Below are 20,792 nucleotides of genomic sequence, written 5' to 3'. Positions count from 1 at the left end.
TTAATAGAATATCTCCCTTCTCTCTCCATTCATCCCATACACAGCATGCTCAGAGATTAAATGACAAACGGGGCAAAGAAACAAGCACCGCTTATGCCAGGCGTGCACACTACAAGCTTGGTAATACGAGTATCCCATATATGGGATAGAGGAGAGTAGGGGAATCAGGAGAGACAAACAGGGGGTAGAGCAACACACAATTTAAAAAAAAAAACACACAATCCAAAAAAAATAAAATAAAAGCCCACAAGTTTTGGACAATGCCACCCCAGGTGCCATTCACCACGGGTACATCTCTATAAACATCTCTTTTCATTTCTATGACATTGAGTGGTGCTTCTTTTTCTCATTCTAAATGTGGTACTTTTTTTAGGATGCATTTAGTGATCATAAAACAATTTTAAAATATATATATTTTTTTAAATGCCTAAAATTAGCATTTTTTTTTTTTGTATATTTTAGTATACTTTCGAGAGATCCTCCTTTTCTCAAGTCTAAAGCATTTCCAAGGAAAACGACACATGGAATATAAAGTTTAAAAGATTTAGTTTGACTATCCATTTGTTCATTAATCGATTAACGATATAGGTAGGCTCTGTTTTCAAAGATTTAGTGTGACTTAATTTGTTCATTAATTGATTGGAGATATAGGTTAAATTATTCCTTTGACTCACACCCTCTGTGTAAGCAAAAAAACGTGGTATCAGAAGTGTGCAACAGATATACTCAGCTGGTGGTTAACATATCTTTAGGGAGATCTGTGGGTTGTAACAGGATTTCCCCTCGGCTGTAAGATATGATTGTATACTGTTAAAATATGTGCAACTAGTGAAAAGTGATTTGTGGAGTAAGATCCTGTTTAGTTATCATCTTTAATGCTGTATTAATGTAGATAACTATAAGAAGTTTATCTAATCGAGAGTCCAACTTTTAATTTCTTCTTTTCTAGTCCATTTTAGTTATCTGTGTTTCATTAGTGAGTGCACTAATATCATAGGCGTGCGCAGCCTATTGCATTAGGGTGTGCACCCTCAAGCACAAGCACACGCGGCGTGTATATATATATATATATATATATATATATATGTATATGTATGTATATATATACACATATATACACACACACACAAAGCTGTGTGTGTGCTGTGTGAGGGTGCTGTTAGTGTGATGTGTGTGTGCTGGTAGTGTACTATGTGGGTGAGGGTGTTTGTGTGTGCGTGATTGTGAGGGTGCTGTGAATGTACTGTGTGTCAGGGTGCTGTTTGTGTGTGTGTGTGTGTGTGCACTTGTGAGGGTGCTGTAAATGTACTGTGTGTCAGGGTGCTGTTTGTGTGTGAGGGTACTGGTAGTGTTTTGTGTGTGTGTGTTTGTTAGGGTCCTGTTTGTGTTTGTGAGGGTGCTGTGTGTGTGGGTGCTGTATGTGTGTGGGGGTGCTGCGTATGTCTGTGGGTGCTGCGTATGTCTGTGGGTGCTGCGTATGTCTGTGGGTGCTGCGTATGTCTGTGGGTGCTGCGTATGTCTGTGGGTGCTGCGTATGTCTGTGGGTGCTGCGTATGTCTGTGGGTGCTGCGTATGTCTGTGGGTGCTGCGTATGTCTGTGGGTGTGCTGTGTATGTCTGTGGGTGTGCTGTGTATGTCTGTGGGTGTGCTGTGTATGTCTGTGGGTGTGCTGTGTATGTCTGTGGGTGTGCTGTGTATGTCTGTGGGTGTGCTGTGTATGTCTGTGGGTGTGCTGTGTATGTCTGTGGGTGTGCTGTGTATGTGTGTGGGTGCTGTGTATGTGTGTGGGTGCTGTGTATGTGTATGTCTGTGGGTGCTGTGTGTGGGTGCTGTGTATGTCTGTGGGTGCTGTGTATGTCTGTGGGTGCTGTGTATGTCTGTGGGTGCTGTGTATGTCTGTGGGTGTGCTGTGTATGTCTGTGGGTGTGCTGTGTATGTGTGTGGGTGCTGTGTATGTCTGTGGGTGCTGTGTATGTCTGTGGGTGCTGTGTGTGGGTGCTGTGTATGTCTGTGGGTGCTGTGTATGTGTGTGGGTGTGCTGTGTATGTCTGTGGGTGTGCTGTGTATGTCTGTGGGTGTGCTGTGTATGTCTGTGGGTGCTGTGTATGTGTGTAGGTGCTGTGTATGTCTGTGGGTGCTGTGTATGTCTGTGGGTGCTGTGTATGTGTGTGTGTGTGTGTTGTGTATGTGTGTGTGCTGTGTATGTGTGTGTGTGTGTGTATGTGTGTGGGTGATTGTGGGGGGTGGAGGTGGGGGTACATTAATTAATATCCCCCCTCCCTTCTTACTTTATGTGGGGAGGGGGGATTCTTGTTCCTTGTCCCTGGTGGTCCAGTGGAGGTGGAGGCAGATCAGTTATCCCCCCTCCCTTCTTACCTTATGCCTGGGAGGGGGGATCCTGCTGCTGCCATCCTTCCCTGGTGGTCCAGAGGAGAGTGAACTCTAGCCGGGGCTAGAGTTCACTCACGCGAGATCTGAGCGTTGCCGCGGCAACGCTCAGATCTCGCGAGAGGAACCCGGCGGAGCTGCTGGCAATAGCTCCCCGGGTCCTCTCCTGCCTCCCTCACTGCCTGTGAACCAGTGAGGGGAGGCTGAGAGCAGAGCCGGCGCTCGGATAGCGCCGGCTCTGCATGAGCCGGCAGGGGAGATCCTGAGATCTCCCCTGCCGGTCTCAATGCATAGGCGTGCCGCGGGGATTAGGGTGTGCCCAGGCACACCCGGCACACCCCGTGCGCACGCCTATGACTAATATATGTATGCGTGTGTGTACTTATATGTGTGTATATGTATGCTTTCTTGCATATTCTGGATTCTTGAATTCTTATTCTGTGCCATTTGTTTTTTTAACTCTCCCCCTTCTAGTACCATCTCTGCCCTGTTTGTTTTTTTCTCTTTCATCCTCATCAACTTTGATCCTTATAAAGAATATTTACAATTGTCTGGAAGAATTTTTTCTTCCTTTTTACCCTAATCAGACCGGTGTACTATCTGCTATAATCTCACTTTAACCCAATGTCACAACTCAACTTTAAAATTCTATGTGTTGTTTTGCGCAGAAATGCTTTTAGATGCTAGAAATGGATGATCTCACACATGCTTATTGTTCTAAAATGCTGTTAGTCTAAAAAAAACCAAAAAAAAAAACCAAAAAGGTACCAATTTATTCTGCTATTAGACAACTGTATTACTGGTCTAAAACGTCTACTTCTATAAAATATGGTGTATAGTTCCCCCTTGTGAAGGAAACAGGGTAATGAATTGCGTTAGCTACATTTTATTTTGTTTCCAGCTATGCGTTTTATCATTAAGCTACCAGTATTCTCGATGTATATTCTATAGGGATACCGCTAGTATGAAGAAAGTATTTTGATTCTACAGAGTATTTGAATTATATCACACTTAAAGTTCACTATATAGTTTCTACACCAGACACTGCTTAGGAGGCTATTCACTAAATTGCAGTACAATAACAACCGACTTCAGATCAAAATTGATAGGAGGAGTGTTTTTTTTTTTATAAATTCTTTATTTTCAGTGTTTTGAGTCTTTCGACTGTATGTGAGGGATACAGAATATAAAAGAGGGGTGGGGTACAAATGCGAGCCATTCAATACAGTGAGTTAAACATTATTTCTTCAGAAATGAGGTCACATAGGCTGGAATAGCATAACTTTAAGTGCTAATTGTTGCGGTCAGTCGTCGTTCTCGATCCCAAAGATATGGGTCGGTAGGGGTTCTAAGTAGAGGAGTTTCAGTTTTGACAGCATTATGTGGTCTTGTGGTGTGTATTTCCAGAGGGGTACTAAGATGGGTTGGGATTGTGGGAGGGGGGGGGGGGGGGGGAGGGGTGAAGTACATCTCTGTAGTTCAAATGAGATCTTTTTGTTCTCCCGGAAACTAGACTCGTGCGATGTTGTTAGGGGTTAGGCCTTGTCGAGTGGGGTGTGGGCCGCTCGTGCCAGTGTGCGCCAGTGGTGGTCTGTGATCGAGGGGTGTATTTTTGGAAGGTGTGGGCTTGATGGTTAGGACTGGGGGAAGGGGGTATGGGGGTGACGGTTCCTTGTGGGGTCCCTGTGTTGGGTGGGTGAAGTTGTCAGGGTATTGTTGTTGTCGTCGTTGTGTGATCAAATACGGTTGCGAGAGTAGAAGACTGAGGCGTACGCCAGGTCATTGTATCTACTCCCCGGGCAGGTTCAGTGTCATGGGCATATCCTAGCTGATAGATTCGGGGTCGAGGGGTAGTCCGTGTTAGGGTAGCAAATTGGGTGGAAATCTCTGGGGAATGGTCGGAAGTGGTCTAGTGAGTGTGTACGGGGGTGGTGAGAGGTTTGGGGATTAGGGTAGGACCGGGCTATGGTCTTCGGAGCGGGTAGTGGGGAGGTGTGCGGGGGTGGCCGGCCTCTATGGGTAGGGATGAGTCAGCCTATATATGACCCAGGGGTCCCAAACTTTGTTGTGGTGGTGGGTCGTGTCATGGAGTAAGGCTGATAGTTTGTCCATTTCCCTTGCTTCCTCTATTTTTTTGAGTGCAGTGTCTAGGGTGGGTATGTTTTTGTTGCCCCATTGTTCGGCTATAGTGCGCCTTGTGGCCAGAGCTATTTTGGCGAGCAATTTGTGACCTAAATAGGGGGGCGTGGGGTTTGGATAATAACCAGATCCACGGGTCCAGCAGGAGTGGGTTTTTACACTTGTACTGAGGAAAAAGTCAGTCGTTAAGCCCCATGTGGCATGGATGGCTCTGTCACCTACACTATCTACTTCCTTCCAATGGCACTCTTTTAGTTCCAGCATACTAGTGGTGTTATGAATTTGATATTGGATTCTGCGCACTATAGGCTTAGAAATGTTCCTATATGCTAGTTAGGCGGTTTCACAGAGGAAAAATGATTGGTGCCAGAGCGACACACAAACCCCTCTGGCTGCTCCAATGGAGGCATGATACGAGGGTGTATATGGTGGGGAACATACGGGACAGGGATGTAGTAATACCGTCATGGCTGATGGACAGAGGGAGACAAAAGTGGGTGGTTTAAAGAGCAAGAGAGACCATCACCCACACGTGAAAGGAGAAAGGCATGAGACACAAGTGGGAGTGGGATGGAAGGAGACACAAATAGGAGAAATGTTGGTAGAGTAATATTGGGGAGTGGGGGCAAATGGGAACACCAGGAAAGATCTATTTAGAATCACACATTTTAATATTTACTTATTCATTTACACATACTACCAGCAGACATCTCACACAAACAAATATATTAGCGCACTGCGCTAAAACACTCCTGCATTCACATACACACACACACACACAAAAAAAAAAAATACACACATATACAGCTCTGCTTTAAATGTAGTTCATTTGGTGATTTTGATATTACACCTGCAGTTGTTATATTTATCAGGAAAGAAGTTTGTGATAGTTGAGAGTTTTAGTACATTTCATGAATATACACTCAGCAATGCATTTTGTCTTGAGAATGTTCTGCTCAGGCTGTGTACAGGTGCAGAAAAAAATGTTAAGTTTGCATTCTTTACGTACTCTGATTACTACTGTACTCTGATTACTACTGTACTGTGATTATGTGTTTTATCTCACATGATCTGTGAAGATGTAGAAACACAACTCAATAAATGTCAACCCTCAAATAGAGAACTGACACATAAGCATAGGTTTCATGTAACGATTTAGAAACAAGCTAGTTTCAAGCCTAAATTGAGCAAAATTCTTATTTTGGATAATAAAGAAGAATACAATTTGAAATTACCTCCACAGATAGGTATCCAGTTGAGAAAGCCCTAAGGGGAGAAACGCGTGGAAATTTTAACAAACTGTAATTTAATAAAGGTATTTTGGCCACTTTCTTGTTGTGAGTTAGCCATTTTTATTTTTTTACCATTTTTATTATTTTACTACCTGGCATCTGAGTTTTACTTGTCCCAGAGAGATACTACTCCAAAGCATCCTTAGTGGGGATTGTACCACTTACGCCCTATCATTGAGCAGTGCGTCTGCCCAATTAAATGTGAGTAACCATTTGGTATTTTTATACACTCTCCTGGTTCTATCACAGTGAGCACTATTGTTGTTTTTTATGTTACATATGGTCCCCATCTGACGAGATATCTACTATATAACTACAACACTCCCTCACGTATCCCAGAAGTGGAGATTATACCACTGTACGCTGTTTATACTAGAGCTAGTTTTTAGCTCTCAAAAACGTGAGTAGGACCATATAGACCTTTTTTATTGGCTGCTCCCTATTTGAGTTTTATTGCACCATTACATTTTCTTTTCTCTTTCATATGGATCCCATGAACCCCTTAATCCCACTACTCCATAGAAGTATCTACCTCAGATAGAACTCATTGTTCTCTCATCCTAAGGTTTTACTTGACTCTATATGTATGTATATACACATACATACATACACACACACACATACATACATATAGAGTGTGTGTGTGTGTGTGTGTGTGTGTGTGTGTGTGTGTGTGTGTGTGTGTGTGTGTGTGTGTGTAAAATGTGGAATGGTTGTTTAGGGACTATATATTAGGCCTGATTTACTAAACAGCATCCTGAGGTTTCTCAATTAAATGCCCCAGGGAGAGATGTTAAGTTTGCAAGATACATTGTTGGTACTCTGCAAACCATGGTAAGGGTCCCTGGGGCGGAGCATTTGGAGAGCAGGGTGGGCCAGTGCTCCAATAGCACTAGTTGCTATAGAACAGCCAGACCAGATTAACTAGGGCGATCAGTTAAAGTGCAGAAAATGATTTCGTTTCTCAAATGTTTCACACATTACCTAGGTAATCTGCACATTACCTACTAGGCACTCGTTAAAGTGCAAAAATATCATTCTGTCCTCCATCTCTCTGAGGGGCTCACAGCTCTGGAGGACACCATGGTGTGCACAGGCTGCTGTTCTGTTCTTGTCTGGACCACATACCTCTTCAAACAGTTATCCCGAACTGGTAAGAAACGAGGAGCCCCCACCACCACAAGAGAGCGAGCGCTTCCTGCACATTATGCAGCAACACCCTGAAATGATCCCAGCAGATGCTCTCCACTGTTCTCAATATCATCATATATTTGAAGACTGTTGGAATCAGTGGTCCATGAGCAGACCTCTCCTTGGTCTCATTCTCCTCAATGAGAGAAGTATTTCTCAGACTTACGGAGCAGCATTGTTAGTAGCCAGCCCCCCTCTGAGAAGCAACAAGCCATGCCTCTATGCTTTGAGAATTTGATGGTGGAGGGCATTGAAAGGAACTTGCTCACAAAAAGAATCGAGACAGGTTCACACAGAATCTTTCTGCCATCAGACGAGAAGTGAACGACTCTGCAGAGACTGCACTGAAAGGGTGACAGGTTGTGCGAGGCCATTTTTTGTAATAAATAATTTCCTCTTTTACCGAGGGAAAGAAAAACATTTTGCACTTTAACTAGACGAAAGCAGTTAATGTGCACATTACCTAGGTAAAGTGCAGAAAACTCTTGATTCCGCACTTTAACTGAGCAAATCAGTTAATCTGCAGATTAAATAGGTAATGTGCACATTAACTGATTTCTCACTTTAACTGCAACATATATACACCTTAGGAGTTCCAGAGATGTTAACTAATTGATACTCACCTGTAGCTGGTCAATTAGCAGGCAGGCTTTTAAAAGAAGGGATCAGCCTGCTGCAGAGTGAGGGAGAAAGAGCCAGAGAAATGGTGTGTTTTGCAGCTATATTTTGCTATTGTAAATTGGTAAGTGGGAAAGCCACCCAATTCCAGATAGTGATTATTGTGTTTAGTAAGTGCTCAAACAAGAGCAAGGAATTTTGTTTTGTTTATTTTATTTTGAAGCACCTGTATATTTTGCACCAAATAAATCAGAAAAACTGAGCTGGATGTGTCTTGGACTTTGATTACCCTAGTTTTGTTGTTCACCATAGGCTTTTCTTCATAAACACAGCTGACAGGTTTGCAAATAAACACTATACAGATGTTCCCAAGTCAAACACAGTGAGGCGTACTCACTAACCTCAGAATTTTAGCATATTCCAATCAAAATAGCAAAATCTAGGCAAAAATAGCCAAGATGGAGAATAGTCTAGTTTCCAAATCTGCAATTTCTGCTTAAATTAGCAATTTGCCCACATTCCCGCAAACAAGATGGCAGCCGCACAAGTAGAACACACGATAGTTGAAGTGTCAGGAGAGGTTACCAGGTGTGAGTTGGTTCGGTTCCCGAACAGTACATATAAATCCCACAAACTAAGTCTGATTGTAAGCCTTTTCCACGGCCCATAGTCAGTGGGGAGGACACTAGCTTCCACACTCCTCCAAGAGCATGTGGCAAATGTCCAGGCCAAATGGCGTTCGTCACAGCACCCTTTCAGGTATCGATATTTCTGTCAGTTTGATCAAGTCTAACCAATCTCCACTTGTCCGCAGAAATCCTCCTCACTTAGTTATGGTGTTTTTTTACAGACACCATATTTCCCTAAATTATAATTGCAGTTCAATTCTTATCTTGGAATTTCTAGTCAAACTCAATGGCATATTACGTAGCCCACCACGCAGGACATGGGAGAGCAAGCAGGTGGCTAGCCATGGGAATAATAACCATTACACTACTGCTCATGGCGCAAACTGGTCCTTCCTGATTAATACTTGCTTTATGGATCTTCTTCAGGGTATTTTTTTTATATTATTATTATTATTCATTTCTATTATTCAATGATTAGCTCTGCCAATTTGTAAACGGGCCATTTTGAATTGATTCAAAGTGGTTTTGAGATTTTAGAAAATAGTACATTGAATATATCTCCAAAAAAGTATTCTTAATTGCTTCATTCTTATAGTAGTTTGTGCAACAGTTAAACTTCAACAACACTCCCAACACCTTAACCACTACTACAGTAGTGGCTGCTATCTGGGAGACCCCCATTAAGTTGTCAAACAATTCTTAAACAGTTTGACTGCTGACCGTGGGAGGGCAACAGGGCCCTCCAGGCACCATAACCACTGCAGTGGGCTGTAGAGCTTATGGTGCTCGGGGCGTCCTTTAACCATGTCTGCATGTTTTATATATTGATTTGCTGCAACATTCTTGGCTATTTCTGTTAAGTAGATGTACTTAAAGTGACCACTGAATTCACACAACGTTAGCTATTTTAGATGTGCTCAGATGTTTAAATTACTTTTTGTATTTATGTAATGCTATATCAACAAATAAAGAATTACTGATATATCTGCAGGGCAGCTGATTCACCATTTTTTATTTCAATGCAAAAAAATGCATTGATGAGGTAAGGACAGTACAATCAAGTGGTTATGACTGAAGTCGAAGGGACACACAGACTATCGTATAAGTCCTGCGCACATGCACAGCATAATAGCGACAGAAAATAGATTAAATGCCAAGACCTGACAATTCACATGGATCATAGTATAACCGTTCCACCATGGAAAGTCTTGATTGTTTATTTCACAAAGCTGAGAAATATGTCTTGCACATTCCCTATGCTAGCAAGCTCTGAGCCGATAAAATAAGACAAGTTGCCACTATTTAATAGCAGATAAAACCAGCACATTTTAATTTATCTTTGGTTATCACGAGACGCTCTGTGACTGTTATATTGGATATAGGCTGTCACCTAACGTGCTACACCTTAGAAGTCTTTGCCTGGTGTCTTGTGTAATCAGTGCAAATGCACTCAACACTATGAAATTACTAGTTAATTCATTTTATATATCATGATTCATACAGGACCTTGACAATAAATGTATTCAGAAGTGTCTTTCACGAGTTGAAAATATTCTATTTCAACCACAGAGGAATTCTTACTTAAGAATGCAACATGTCAGGAAGGTAAGTAATTCAGAGTATAAAGTAAAAAAAATAATAAAATCATGCTCATATCAAAGAATAGAAGTATACAAACATAGTAATAGATAAATTAATTTGAACACAAATTCCATAAGGGTTTAAGGCACTTTTAAAGGGAAATATGATGATTAAATATTGAAAAGGATAAACAAAAAAAACAAAAACCTTTATTATTCTTTCCCTGCCCAACAATGAAAAAAAAATAAAACTGTATTGTTAGCATTTGGGGATGTCTGTCCTGTGTCTTGCTCAAAGGCAAGAGACAATTAAAATAATACACCAGGTGGGTTCTGTGAAATATATTACACTCAGAGAGAATTAAAAGGCTCCAAGCACTCCATTGGTGTAAAACATTACCAGGGATAAAAGCACAGGTGTTGTACAAACTTAAACTCTCAACTGCTTCTAAACATGAATCAAAAGAACCCACAGTCCCCTGGTTAAAAAAAAAAAAAAAAAAAAAAATTATATTTATCTCAACAGGACCAACAAATTCACAACTTCCTGGTTGTGTCAGTCCTTTTATACATAGTTTATAGTCAGAGGGCTCCCAATCCCCTAAGCATGTACACTTTAAAAATAAACTATATTCCCTGTATCCCAATCCTAATTACATTAAAATGCTTTGAGAATTCACATATGGTACTTTGTAACTATTACACCTCCACCTTATAGCAGTAAGTACTTACTCAGAGACTCTACGTAGTCATAAATAGAGGAGTTGAAGGAAGAAGGGGCTAATCAAAAGGGAGCCACAGAAGCCGCAGTTTAGGGTCTAGACCAGGCTAGACAACCTTTGGCACTCCAGATGTTGTGGACCACATCTTCCATTATGCTCTTACAGCCATAATGCTGGCAAAGCATCATGGGAGATATAGTATACAACATGTGGAGTACCGAAGGTTGCCTAGTCTAGATCATCCACAACCCTCTAGTTTATTTTGATGTTTTCCAGTTAGATGGTCAAAGGGACACTATCGGCACTCAGAGAACTTCATCTCATTAACGTAGTCTGAGTGCACTGTGCACTAGCACCCTTAACCGTGCAAAGCTTATGATTGCAGTTTTTTTTTTTACAAACTGCAATAATTAGCTTTGTGGGGTAACTCCACCTCTATTGGCTGTCTACAAGCTTTTGGTCGCCTAACTGATGCTGGACGTCCTCACGCTATGCATGAGGACATCCAGTATTACCGGAATCCCTATAGGAAAGCATTGTATGAATTTAATATTTTAGATAAACTTGTAAAATTATTTAATTCATTATATATAGGCTATTTTTTTTTTTTTACTATTTTGAAAAAAAATAAACATTTTAAAAATGTATCCAAAAATATTAAATAATTTGAAAAGCCTATCAAGAAATATAAAACCGAGGCCTTCGTTCGCAATATCATAAAGTGTTTAATCTGTCTAACGTTTCTTTATCCAAGTGCAATTGTAAAAAGCCTCTGTGTCTTATATTATTACTATAAGAATTTGAAGGACAACTAGTGGCACACAGTTAGCCAGGGTTCTTTGGGTGCAGCCTGTTTTTAAGTTCATGGACATTTAGCGTGACTCATGGTTGATTATGCCAGAAACAAATATACTACTACAAATAAGAACACAAGCTTCAGTTGCAAAATAGGGTACATGAAATATGATAAATGAAATGTGAAATATGATAACCAATAAATACAATTTCCGATTTAAAGTTAATATTATACGTTTATAGAAGCAACTCAGTTCATAAATTAAAGATATTAAAATTCTTAATTTAACAGACAGAGAATGCCATACAGTAGGTTTGGAGAGTTTGGCCAGTAAGCTTACAATCCAACTTGTCTTTAGAAATATGGATGCATTTCCAATCACACAATTCCTAGGGAATTTTGTTATTCTGAAGTTATGAGTATCATGATGACTCAGTCCTTAGGCCAACTCAATATATATATATATATATATATATATATATATATAGTTTGTTTGGAGAGATGTCCTGCATTCAGTATGTCTACCAGTGTATGTGTCTGTGTTCGTATGTCTGACAGTATATGTGTCTGTGTATCTGTATGTTATCAGTGTGTGTATCTGTATGTAGTCAGTGCGTCTGAGCATCTGCAAGTGTGTCAGGTTGTGTATCTGTTTGTCTGTATCTGCAAGTGTGTCAGTGTGTATATCTGTGTATCTGCATGTGTTTCAGTGTGTATATCTGTGTATCTGCATGTGTTTCAGTGTGTATATCTGTGTATCTGCATGTGTTTCAGTGTGTATATCTGTGTATCTGCATGTGTTTCAGTGTGTATATCTGTGTATCTGCATGTGTTTCAGTGTGTATATCTGTGTATCTGCATGTGTTTCAGTGTGTATATCTGTGTATCTGCATGTGTTTCAGTGTGTATATCTGTGTATCTGCATGTGTTTCAGTGTGTATATATGTGTATCTGCATATGTTTCAGTGTGTATATATGTGTATCTGCATGTTTCAGTGTGTATCAGTGTATCACAGTGTGTGTGGCAGTGTATGTGCATACATCTCAGCATTGATACACCAACACTACATACAAATACACCACTGCATTCAAACTTCAAAACTACATACAAACAAACACACTCCTGCATTGAAACATCAACACTACATACAAACACAAACACCAATAATATTTAAACACACTCCTACATTCAAAAAACAACACTACACATAAATGCATGCTTGCATTCAAACATCACATACAAACACACCCCTACATTCACACAAACATACTTTATACAAAAACATGTTTACATTCAAACACACCAACGGCTCAGTGCTAAATACAACCATACAAGCATAGGAAAATGGTAGAGCCCCCGCTGTCAAAGCATTATTGGAGTTGCACGACAGATAGGGATCTACTTTCTGGCCACCCTTGCGATTGGGGGGCCCAAACAAATTCTTGCACCAAGGCTATATCTGCTTTAATCAGTCACTGCGTTGGGGTGGAGGGCTTGATTGCATGCCAGGGAGTGAGTCTTGAGGTGTCGGGGGCAGGGCCCAGGAGGCCCAAGCAAATTCTTGCCCAAGGTCCAATCAATATTAAAGACGGCCCTGTACACAGTCACTGATGTTGTAACTAATCACAGGTGTTCGCTTCTGAAACAGTGATTTGTGTTCCTTAGACAACTAACTAAAAAAAAAAAAATAGGTAGAGATAGACAAGTTGGAACTATCAAGTTGCAGGTGCAAGACAAGTGTTTATATCCCCAAAAAATTGATTTATTCATAAAATGTAACTTTGTAAAAATGTAGGTCAAAATAGCCAAGCTTGAAAAATAATTGAGCTGCAGAATTTTCTGCCCACCTATTTTTGTCTAAAATGTTCCATTTCCTGTAATTTCTCCACAATTTAAACACATCATTCAATGAATGTACCCATTATGTGGCTTGTTTAACCACAGTGCAACTAACGCACATGACAACAAGGTAAGGTGTCTCGTGTGATGAATTAGTCTTGTTACACTCTTAGGGTTAATTTATTCTATCCATGAAATCCCAGACATGTAGTCTGACCGATACACCTGGGACATAGTGCCCCAACGCACCAAGAATATTGTGTTACATCTGAGACTGACTTGTGATATGACATCGGCGTCACTGATACACCTGGTAAGCAACGTGACACATCTAAGGAGAAGGGCTAAGGCAACTGGTATATATTCTATGAATGATGCAAATGGAACAAAACTATGAGCCGGTGTCCTTGTCAAATCAATGTGTTACAGTGTCAAGCACACACCTGATACACATGGGTCTGTTTCCAAAATAGTAAATTGTGGTAAGCTGATAAAGCACTAACAAAAAGTTAAGCTTAAAAAAACACAATGTTTGCATTCAGAGTTATTTGACTAACATTTTTCAAGTTGGTTGTTAATGCACTGTTGAGTGACTGGTACCCTTATGGAAATACCAATGGATAGTCTGCCTGTTAAATTGTGGACTGTGACTCGTTCTGTTCTGGTCATTGTCTTTTTTTGTCAAACTTTTAAAATGTAGTGCCCCTAAAACAACCTGGGTACTCCATCTTTGTTGCATCAGGGATTTGGGCCGAAACAATTGAACTGTAAATAGAGCTAACTGGTAGATTATTTTTACATTGTGTCTGTTTTTACTTAAAGGGTCATTTTAGGCAGCACAAGCACAATGATGTGCTGTAGTGGTTATGGTGCCCAGAATCCCTGGGAGCTGTCGACCAGTAATCTCTTAATCCACTTACAAATGAGGATCTTCGGGTCTGAGTATGACTGATAAATTAGAGGTTCTACTAATGCACTACTGCGTTATCATACGAACTAATGCCGGGTTTAGACATTATTCACTCTTTGAGAGTCACCAGTGCTCTGTAGTGGGTATGGTGCCTAGTGTGTCCCTTTAAAATTTAAATAACACAGTTAATCTATATATTGCAACAAAAGTAAAATGTGGCTTTTTACTAAACAATATGTTTCATAATAAAGTGGAGAAACAAAGAAAAACTTAGGAGAAATTATTATACAACTGACACACACTTACTACTGCTATTAACTGCAACAAGTCAGAAAGCACTATGCCTCTTGTGTAGAAACTGTCCTGATACTAGGGAAGCAAGACTAGAAGTTAAGGAAGTCAATAAACCATATACTGCCAATAATCCACCTCTTTGGCAATGACTGAGTTTAATCTAAAAAAATAATATATATATATATATATATATATATATATATATATATATATATATTATATATATTACAAGATAGTGTAGTGAGCACTGTGATTTATGTACTTGTGAACAAGGTCACTAATAAACCTAGCATCACAGAGACCCTTGAATCCCTGGAAGTCAGTCACCATTACACCTGGGAGCAGGTTCAATGACACATTAAGATCATACTGCCACTAATACCCCAGGACCCAGTGCTAGGGGCACAGCAGGGACACACAAACACCTTGTAAACATTGTGATAAAATATGACTCCCTGGGAGATATCACACATATAGACAGGGATGGCTAACTTTTGGAATTCCAGCTGCTCTGGACTACTAGTCCTATGAGCCCTGGCAAGCCATGCTGTGGACTATTAGTCCTATGACCCCTAGCAAGCCATACTGCCCACTACTAGTCCTATGACCCCAAGCAAGCCATGCTGTGGACTATTAGTCCTATGACTCCTAGCAAGCCATGTTGTGGACTCCCAGTCCTATAACCCTTAGCAAGCCATGCTGTGGACTACTAGTCCTATGACTCCTAGCAAGCCATACTGTTGACTACTAATCATATGACTCCTAGCTAGCCATGCTGTGGACTCCTAGTCCTATGACTCATAGCAAGCCATACTGTTGACTACGAATCATATGACTCCTAGGAAGCCATGCAGGCCAGGAGAACAGGTCCAGAGCAGTTGTATTATCCCAGTGGGGTGATCACCCAGGGGAGAGGGTCCAGGGTGTTGTGTATGTAGAGCGGACTGGGGGGGATCCTGGAGTGGGCGCCCCCCAATCGGTCTCCCTTACCTTCTTCAGGATTCTCGGCCTCCCATGGTCCTCCTCCTTTCTCCGGCCTCCTGTGTCGAATTTCTGGATCCCCCCTCTTAACACCCGCAGCGCGGGAGCCGAGGGGGGGAGAGAGCCGCAACCAGGGCCAGCCGGGAGCCCCCTCTCATCCTGTCCCCTTCCTGCGGGCTCCGGGCACGGCTGGCATGTACCTGGCCTCCTCACACCCCGCACATGGACCTGGGGGGTCAGTCAGGGCTCCCCCTCACAGCTTCTAGCAGGATTCCCCCTTCCTGGGCTCTGGTCTACGGGATCTGGAAAGACACAGGATCCTCCAGCCGCTCAGGCTGCCCGCTGTCAAAATAAGAGCCTCTTTCCTCTAAGTGCTTCCTGCTCTCCCTCCCTCTTTCTCCCTCTCTCTCCCTTCCCCTTCCTCTCTCTCTCACCTATCTCTTTCTCCCTCTCTCCTTCTTCCTCTCACACTCCCACCCACTCTCTCCTTCACCCTCTTACTATCCCACTCTCTTCCTTCCACCCTCTTACTATCCCACTCTCTTCCTTCCACCCTATCAATATTCCCCTCTGTCTATTTCTCCTTCTTACTATCCCCCTCTCTCTCTTTCTCCCTAACACTTTCCCACTCTCCCTCTCACTATCCCCCTGTCTCTATTTCTCCTTTTCACTATCCCCGCTCTCAATTTCTCCTTCTCACTATCCCCTGTCTCTCTTTCTCCTTCTCACTATCCCCCCCTCTCCCTAACACTTTCCCCTGCTCTCTATTTCTCCCTAACACTTTCCCCTGCTCTCTATTTCTCCCTCTCACTATCGCCCGCTCTCAATTTCTCCTTCTCACTATCCCCCTCCCTCTATTTCTCCTTCTCACTATCCCCCCCTCTCTTTCTCCCTAACACTTTCCCCCTCTCTCTATTTCTCCTCCTCACTATCCCACTGTCTCTATTTCTCCCAGCCACTATCCTTTTGTTCTTTTTCTTCCCTTTCTCCCTAACACTTTCTCACTCTCCCCCTCTCTCTCTTTTTCCCTCTCACTACCCCCTCTCTCTTTTTCCCTCTCACTATCCCAATCTCTCTCTTTTTCCCTCTCAATATCCCAATCTCTCTCTTTCTCCCTCTCACTATCCCACTCTCTTCCTTCCACCCTCTTACTATCCCACTCTCTTCCTTCCACCCTATCAATATTCCCCTCTGTCTATTTCTCCTTCTTACTATCCCCCTCTCTCTCTTTCTCCCTAACACTTTCCCACTTTCCCTCTCACTATCCCCCGTCTCTATTTCTCCTTTTCACTATCCCCCGCTCTCAATTTCTCCTTCTCACTATCCCCTGACTCTCTTTCTCCTTCTGACTATCCCCCCCTCTCTCCCTAACACTTTCCCCTGCTCTCTATTTCTCCCTAACACTTTCCCCTGCTCTCTATTTCTCCCTCTCACTATCGCCCGCTCTCAATTTCTCCTTCTCACTATCCCCCTCCCTCTATTTCTCCTTCTCACTATCCCCCCTCTCTTTCTCCCTAACACTTTCCCCCGCTCTCTATTTCTCCTCCTCACTATCCCACTGTCTCTATTTCTCCCAGCCACTATCCTTTCGTTCTTTTGCTTCTCTTTCTCCCTAACACTTTCTCACTCTCCCCCTCTCTCTCTTTCTCCTCCTCACTATCCCCATGTCTCTATTTCTCCCTGCCACTATCCTTTTGTTCTTTTTCTTCTCTTTCTCCCTAACACTTTCTCACTCTCCCCCTCTCTCTCTCTTTTCCCTCTCTCTACCCCCTCTCTCTTTTTCCCTCTCACTATCCCAATCTCTCTCTTTTTCCCTCTCACTATCCCAATCTCTCTCTTTCTCCCTCTCACTATCCCACTCTCTATCTTTCTCCCTCTCACTATCCTCACTCTTTTTCCCTCTCACTATACCCCTCTCTCGTTCTGACTCTCTCTCCTTCAGTCTCTCTCTGTTTCAGTACAAAGTCCTTTTCTCTCAGCCTAAAACACACTGCCAGACACCTGGGAGGGACAAGTAGAAGAGATAACGCCTTCAGGTGACAATGCAGGATGGGGTCCTGAAATATGAGCACAAGATTTATGGACACACGTTTACTGAAGATTGAAGCGGATACACCCTGTTCTGTAACTTTTTCTAAATCATTAAATTAATATTGTTATTAATATTTATATAGCTCCAACATAGTTAACAACCTTGTTCAATGGATCTATAAAAAAACAAACAAAAAAACAAATACATAACAAGAAGTTAACCCCTTAAGCAGGGCCGGACTGGGAAAAAAAATTTGGCCTCTGCATTTTTCAATCACGGCGTCCCCCTGAGAAGGGGGCGGGACCAGAGAGTGTGTGTTTTGTCATTACTAATGACAAGCACGCCCCCTCTCAAAGTGAGCATGTTGGTTCAATGCGCAGAGCCCCGCTGAAGAGCTCTAGCATGAGAAAAAGGCCCTGTAATTGTTCTGCGCAGCGCAAGCAAATTTAATAACATGCTTGCGTTGTGTTTGCTTTTAACTTGTCTCTGGTGTCTCCATAAGTGGGATACCAGAGGACAAAAGGGCCAGGAAAGCGTATGGTGCATGTGTTTGGAGCCTGCTTGTGGGATTACGTGTGTGTAGAGTGAGCTGATTGTGATGTGGTATTGTGTAAATAGGTCGATTTAGTTTGTGGTGTAATATGTGTGGTTAGGGGCTGTAGAGAGTGTGTGTATAGGGAGCATAGTGTGTATAGGGAATGTAGAGAGTGTATGTTTAGATAATGTTGTGTGTGTTTGCTTACAAGGAATGTATTGTGTGCATAGGGGATCCAGAGTTTGTATGTCAGGAATGTAGTGTGTGTAGGTAGTGCAGTGTGTGTGTAGGGGATCTAGTGTGTAAAGGACCCAGAGGAAATTGTGTGTGTAGAGGATTCAGAGTGTAAGGGATCTAGTGTGTGTTGGGTGTTCTGTGTGTATGTGTGAAGGGTGCAGCATGTGTGTGAGGAGTGCAGTGTGTGTGTAAGAGGGGTGCTGTGTGTGTGAGGGTGTTCTTATCTACTGTCACATGCTATGTTTTTAATTTTCTTTGTCTATTAATTCACTGAGGGTTATTTTATATATTATACATACGTGTGTGTGTGTGTGTGCTGTATATGTGTGAGAGTGTGCTATGTGTGAGAATGTGTTGTTTGTGTCTCAGGGTGTTGTCTGTGTCTGTGGGTGCTGTGTGTGTCTGAGGGTGCTATGTGAGTAAAGAGTTGCTGTGTGTGTTTGAGGGTGCTGTTTGTGTTTGATGGTGCTGTCTATGTCTGAGGGTGCTTTATACCCCCCCCCTTCTTACCTTTAGCCTGGGAGGGGGGGGGGAGCCGTGCTGCCATGGAGTGAGGCCATGCTGCCATCCCTGGTGGTCTTAGTGGTGAGTGAACTCTAGCCTGCAGGGCTAGAGTTCACTCTTGCGAGATCTGAGCGTTGCTGTGGTAACCACGGCAGCGCTCAGACCTCGCGAGAGGAACCTGGTGGAGCTGCTGGCTAGAGCTCCCCGGGTCCTCTCCTGCCTCCCTCCCCAGCCGGCGGCCACATATCAGTGCCTGTGGGCCAGTGAGGGAGATCTTTGATCTCCCCACCGGCCCATGAAGGCACACATAAGGGGCCGCCGCTCAGAGATCTCCTCTGCCGGCCTTGGCCCACGTCCATCGCGGCCTACCGGGCATTTGGCCGGTATGCCCGATAGCCAGTCCGAGCCTGACCTTAAGGACGCAGCTTCAGAAGCTGGACATACCCTTAAGGACACAAGCTATTTTTGCATTTTTTTGCTGTTTGTGTTCAACTGCAATTTACATGTCTCTCATTTATTGAATCAACACATATTATATATAGTTTTTTAAAGGACAAAATGGCTTTAATTTGATGTGACATATACATATCTAAAATGTAATTAATTATTTTAAAAAAATTAAATGGAAAAAAAAACCATTAAAAAAATACAAGATACAAGAAGTAATATAAAATACAAGAAGTAATATAAAACTTGTGATACAATTTAAAAGATGGTATGTTTTACTTGTAAGTTTAATAGCCGTCACAGAAAACAAAATTGCTACACAAAAGTATATATTTCTATAAAGAAGACATCACAGGCTATTTATCTAAGGGTATTTTTTTCAATTTGAAACTTGGTTTTATTAGTGTTTCACATTGTTCAACATTGGCGCCTGCTCACCAGGGTACAGAATAGAAGAGAGGGGTTGTGCAGGAACATTTGTTACATATTGGGGATGAACATATTATCTAAGGGTATTTTGACACTTTTTTTTTTATAGCCATTTCCCCACCAATCTCTGGTAAATATTATAGTAAAATTGTGTGTTTTCTGTTTGTGCTGTGTGCTATTCCTTGTCAAAATCCCATATTGTGTTCAGCTACATCTGCCGAGTACAACAATATCCCCATTGTATGCCTTTGCCACTATTTTGGGAAGCTACAATGACATAAAAGAGGCAAGACTATTTCAGTTTCTACAGTTAGAAAATTCAAGATGGATTTGATGGAGCTATGTCTTATTTTGGGGCATTATAGTAGTTTGGTTATTCACCTGACCACACAAAAGCCTTCCATTCGTGAAAGTAGACACTCCAGGGTATCTCATATGGCATATATTGTGCCTTAAGATGTCGTCATTTTTTTACCGTTAAACGTCAAACTTTGTGGTACAAAAATATTTTTTGCTTTTTTTACTTAAGCATTTCATTTGTGCTGGGCATTTTGTATATTTGATATGTTGCACCATGATTAAACACCCCTAATTATGCTCAGCTAACTCTTCTGAGTAGAACAATACCCCCAATGTATGCCTTTGACACTATTTCGTGACGCTACAGTGCCATATAGGAGACCTGACCATTTCAGTTTTTAGAGTACAATTTTGAGAGATGGATTTGAAGGGCCTATGTTTCAATTTGGGGCATTATAGCAGTTTGACTTTTTCAACAACCGCACAAAGGGCTACCATTTGTGAAAGAAGACACTCCAGGGTATCTCATATGGCATATATTGTGCCTTAAAGGACCATTATAGGCACCCAGACCACTTCAGCTTAATGAAATGGTCTGGGTGCCTGGTCCAGTTAGGGTTAACCCTTTTTTATATAAACATAGCAATTTCAGAGAAACTGCTATGTTTATATTAGGGTTAAGCCAGCCTCTAGTGGCTGTCTCATTGACAGCCGCTAGAGGCGCTTGCGTGCTTCTCACTGTGAAAATCACAGTGAGAAGACGCAAGCGTCCATAGGAAAGCATTGAAAATGCTTTCCTATGAGACCGGCTGAATGCACGTGCGGCTCCTGCCGCGCATGCGCATTCAGCCGAGGAGGAGGAGAGCAGGAGGAGAGATCCCCGCCCGGCGCTGGAAAAAGAGGTAAGTTTAACCCTTTCCACTCCATC

General features: G+C 42.1%; 1 protein-coding gene across 1 annotated transcript in view; it reads right to left on the bottom strand.

Annotated features, from left to right (window-relative positions):
• Nucleotides 1–15,770, bottom strand: part of BCL9L (BCL9 like) — a 46,307-nt gene extending 30,537 nt beyond the window's left edge. Inside the window, exon 1 of the mRNA XM_063436667.1 lies at nucleotides 15,390–15,770. The gene's annotated coding sequence lies outside the window, so the exon portion shown is untranslated. The remainder of the gene's footprint in view (nucleotides 1–15,389) is intronic.
• Nucleotides 15,771–20,792: the final 5,022 nt, after the last annotated feature.

The sequence above is a fragment of the Pelobates fuscus genome, chromosome 11 (genome assembly GCF_036172605.1).
Source record: "Pelobates fuscus isolate aPelFus1 chromosome 11, aPelFus1.pri, whole genome shotgun sequence".
NCBI lineage: Eukaryota > Metazoa > Chordata > Amphibia > Anura > Pelobatidae > Pelobates > Pelobates fuscus.
Note: the sequence above shows the minus strand (reverse complement) of the source record. Positions and strands in the feature narration are given on the sequence as shown.